The sequence below is a fragment of the Panthera onca genome, chromosome A1 (genome assembly GCF_046562875.1).
Source record: "Panthera onca isolate mPanOnc1 chromosome A1, mPanOnc1 haplotype 2, whole genome shotgun sequence".
Taxonomy (NCBI): domain Eukaryota; kingdom Metazoa; phylum Chordata; class Mammalia; order Carnivora; family Felidae; genus Panthera; species Panthera onca.
Window position 1 is genome coordinate 32,044,480 of NC_138339.1, and position 5,337 is coordinate 32,049,816.

Here is a 5,337-nt window from a genome sequence, read left to right on the forward strand (position 1 = left end):
TGCTTCTGTTTTTATTCTGTATGTTAATGGGCTACATTCATTTTAATACTTAAACTTTTACTTTTTTCTTGAAGATCTAAATAGAAATTTATGCCAAAAATATAATTGTAATGCATTTAATTATTTTTAAATGTTCATTTACTTATTTATTTTGAGAGAGAGAGAGAGAGAGAGAGAGAGAGAGAGTGTGAGCATGAGCAGGGGAGGGACAGAGAGAGAATCCCAAGCAAGCTCCGTGCTGACAGCACAGAGTCCGATGTGGGGCTTGAACTCATGAACCATGAGATCATGGCCTGAGCTGAAATCAAGAGTCCAATGCTTAACCAACTAAGCCACCCAGGCACCTCAAATGCATTTAATTCTTATATAACTAAAATATTTTTTTTTTTAATTTTCAGCTTGAAAGGGGACTTTGCCACCTTTTGCTGGAAAGTGTGGTGGAGTTACTGCATAGATTACAAGTGTTGGCAACATCAAAATTATGTTACAAAAGCTTAGGCTGGCTGGCCTCATTTCATTAGATTCTCTTTACACTGTAGTTCTCATCTTCGTGATTTACTTGTGTTATCCAGGCTTTTCTACCTAGAGAACTTCTTCATCTGTCTAAAGCATTAAGGATTGTCCTTTCAAACTAGAAAGACCTGATTCCTTTAATTCAATCAGACTTCTTTCTTGGGTTAAGAGCTGATTTTTTTTTAACGTGTATGGTAATTTCACTTTTTTATTTTTTACGTTTTTCTCAAGTATAATTTACATACAGTGATATGTTAGTTTCAGGTGTACAATACAATGATTCAACAATTCAATACATTGCTCAGTGCGCATCAAGATAAGAGTACTCTTATTTTATTTTATTTTATTTTAATTTTATTTTATTTTACTTTACTTATTTTACTTTATTTTATAATTCCAGTATAGTTAACATACATTGTTAGATTCGTTTCAGGTGTACAATGCAGTGATTCAACACTTCCATACATCACTCACTGGTCCTTAATCCCCATCACCTATTTTACCCATCCCCTCACCCAGCTCCCCCTGACAAGCAACAGTTTGTTTTCTATATTTAAATGTCTGGGTTTTTTTGTTTGTTTTTCCCATTAACAGATGATTTAAAGCTCATCTCCAGCAAATTTTCTCTGGCCAACTCCATTACTCTTTGATTTTGCATCATCTTTGATATTAGTATTCTAAAATATATTGGTTTTAGTGTTTCGCTTGGTAATTGTACTTTACCTGCGGTTTAACTCACAAGAATATTCCAAGTTTCCCACTGTTGTTCACAATGTCCCCTCTATCTTGCAATCTCTCGAATCTTCTGTTGGTTTTAATAATTCACCACCTTTGGTATCAGTTCTCAAATCTGACCGATTCAACCATTTATCAATTGCCAGAAATTTCTTTTTTCTTTTGGAGGTGATAAATATCAGTACCTCTAGCTTTTAGAAGCTCTTTCATATAGCCTCTTTAAAAGGTGAAATGGTGCAGTGAAAGCAAATTTAAGCCAATATCTGTCGACTATCAAATAATTACTAGATATAAAGCACAAAACACTAACATATCCTGGGAGGTTTTTGTTTGTTTGTTTGTTTCTTTGTTTTTTAATCTCAGGGAATCTTTGAACTCCATCTTCATCCACTTTGGACAATTGCCTTGCAGGAGCAAAATGCAAGAATCCAAGATGTGTGGCATTGTCATCCCAAAGCTCTGTTTGGTCTGGTGCACCCATTCCTATCACAGAGCAATTTTTGCCATGTCTGATAAAAAGGTGGATTGATTCTGCGATTAAATGCAGCTCCAAAATAACCCTTCTTTTGCACAAGGATCCAGGGATAGAAGAATATTCCCAACTAATGTGGGGAAATCCCTACTCTCAAAAAGCCATTGTCCAAGTCAAAGTGTCGCCCAAAAGGCATTGAGGGACACTGCTTAGATGTTACAAAGCACATTTTGGGTATATGTGGGAACTGGAAATGGACCAGGTGATGATATTCAGGAATCACTTTTAGTTTTATTGGGCAGTATTCTGTTATTTGGTTTACAGGAGTTAATGTTATTTTGGCAACGTAAGAAGATACTTTTGTTTTTTAGAATGGGATGTTATGCTGTCTGTGTAATGTTTGGTTCTGACTGTCCCATACTGCCACTGCATCCCACTTATAGAGCACTTTGTGAACGGCCTCCAGTGTTGGATGACTCTGCCAAAGGACTGACATTGCACTTTGCTCATGAGAGTCCATGAGGACCCAGTGGGAATGCTCCGGACTCATGTGGCTAGACTGGGTGATTTCTTGCTTATAATAAACGTTTATTTGTCAGAAGGTGGTTTAAGACTTCTTGCTATTATGGAAAGCCACCTGTTAGAAGTGATAGCTGTAGGCATTCTGCATATGATAAAAAGAGCTCTGAAATTTCTAAAATGTAAAATTGGATTAGCAACAATAAGATTTTATCATTGACTGGGCATTTGAACGATATGTTTTTTAAATCATCTTCCTGTGTAAGACAGTAAATCACTTAAGAAAAGCTATACTGACCTATTGGTAATGAGATAATTTTCTTCCAGACTTTGTCTTTGAAATAGTAGTTACTTCACAAAGATCTTCTTGTCTGAGTTTTCTTTTTTTAATTACCGTCTTCTCTTTAAAAGTATGAGGGTGTTCTAGAGGCACTAACAATCGAATCCAGCGTCTCCTTTTGTAATATCAGTCTGTATTTCATTTTTCACAGAAAGTGTGGCGGGTGTGGGTTAACACAGCAAATCAGGTAAGCGTAGGTCAAATAGCAAGTTTTTGTGCCAGTTCCTTATTTCCTCACCCTTCCATGCAGCAGAGGGCAGCAGTGAACTGTGCATATTTCCTCTAGAAACAAACCAAATAAATGTAATTACGTAATTTAAAAATCATGTTGAAAATGATCCACATTCAATAGTGGTCCCCTGAGCAAACAGTAATTTACCTGGGCTGCAATTCAGTATATAGTAGCTAATTTCATATCTCAGACTTATGGTTTGGTTGAAACAATTTAGGATTTCAGTATAACATTGTATTGGATAGTCATTCACAAAATAGGTGTGGGCAGAAAATAAGTATTTTCTTTTTTTCTAAGAAAAATGTAATATACTGAAAGAAATTGATAGCATAGAGGTATTTAGCTATTTCTAGGCTTACAATGTTGTCTTTGTCAAGATATATATGATATTTTTATGAAATTTTGTCTTCTTTAAAAGCCTTTTTAGTAAATTAACTTAAAACGTTTTTTCTTACCAACTAATAACATTTATGGAATTTTTATTAACCTATTTTTCAACTTATGGAATGACCTTAAGTATTAAATTTCAACTTTTTAAGCTTTTTCCTTGTTTTTTACCTACATATTTTCATAGTTGTCCATATTTCCCCTTAAATGTCATCTATTGTCTTCCTTATAAAGAAAATGAAAAGTTAGTGCCTTTACACTTCCCTCAGATATTACTTCACCATATTCCTCCAAAATACCATTTTATATTATTCAGTTTTAGGCCCTTACTCATAGAAGGCAATTATTAAACATATGTCTACTGACAGCTGGAAGAAATTTCCAATTAAGGAAAGGTTGCTCGTGTTTATTGAGTCCCGACTCTGCATAGGATTTCCAGTCGGTGTTAAACCACCATCACACAGAAAACCATTTCTGTGTACCTTTCTATATTGTAGCATTAGAAAAGATCTTTTCAAAGTAGAAAAGGGCACGTGTTCTTGTTAGAAGAGAAAAGATCTTAGATTTCAGTTGTATAGTTCATATTTAAATTCCGGCTCCACTTAGCAGTTGCCAGAACTTCACCACTTCTGCCACCCGTCTGTCTTCCCAGGGATGCATGGCAGTAGCAATGATCATTTTTGTATTCTGCTTATCTTGTTTGCTTCAATTCTTACTTGGAAGAACCTGCCACTCCCTTGAGGAGGCGCAGCATTTAAACTTAGGTATATTAGTAGTTATATCACATGTAAATGGAAAATATTTCAGTTGAAAGACAAAGTGTGTTAGATTGGGTGAACAAAGAAAATTGAACTACATGTGATTTGTAAGAAGCACACATTAATTAGAAAAACAGAAAGGATGAAAGTACAAGGACAAATATTTCCCATGCAAACGTTAGTGGGAAAAAAAGCTGGTGTAAGTATATTGATATCAAAGTAAATTATAAGGCAAATAGTACTAGATAAAAATGTGTCAGTTCATATGATAACATGGTCAATTCGAGAGAACGATATAACAATTCAATATTTATATTCACTTAAATACATATTTTAAAATATATAAATGCAAGCTAACAAAATTGGAGAAAGAATAAAAGCAAAGTCAATATTAGGGATTTTAACACACTTTTTCTGTAACTTATGGAAAAATTGTTAAAATCAATAAAGATTTAGAAGATTTGAGCAACACAATTAACCACCTTGACTTATTGACATATATTGACCACGACTCTCTAAAACCATAACATTTATATTCTTTTCAATTGTATAGGGAACATTTACCAAAATATACATATCTTGGACCATAGAGTGAATCTCAACAAATCATGAAGAAGTGAAGTCCTGCAAAGATCTCTTCACAGTGGAATTAAACTAGAAATCACCAGGAGTAAAATAGCTTTAAAATCTTCAAAAGATTGGAAATTAATCAGCACACTTTTAAATAACCCACTAGTCAAAGAAGAATTTACAAAGGAAATTAGGAGATATTTTAAAGTGAAAGATAATTCAATATAACAAAACCTATGGAATGCTATTGTATTTAAAAGAAAATTTAAAACCTCATATTTTTAAAAACAATTTTCTTAAAATTTACCTACAGATACAATGCAATCTCACTGACATTTCTAATTTTTGTGTGTATAAATTGACACATTTTCTATGGGAATGCAGAAGACCTAATAAAGTAAGACAATTTTGGTAGAGAAAAACAAATGAAGGATGTACAGTACCAGATATAAAGACTAGCTGTAAAGCTATAGAAACTAAGATAGTGTAGGCTTACCACCAGCACAAACAGACCAATAGACTAGAATAGAGAGCCCAGAAATAGTTCCACACAGGATATACAATATGTCAAATGGCAAAAGCACCACTCCAGTTTAGGAGGGTAAATAGTGCTGGGTTCAGTGGATATCTAAATGGAAAAATGTACTTTGATCCTTTACATAGTTGATTAATTAACTAATCAATTAGTTAATTAATTTGAGATAGATCATAGACGTGATATAAAAAAAGAAACAGTAAAGCTACCTGAAGCAAACAGAAGAAAATCTTCAATATTTTCCTTGGTGTAAACAAAGATTTCTTACACAGACTG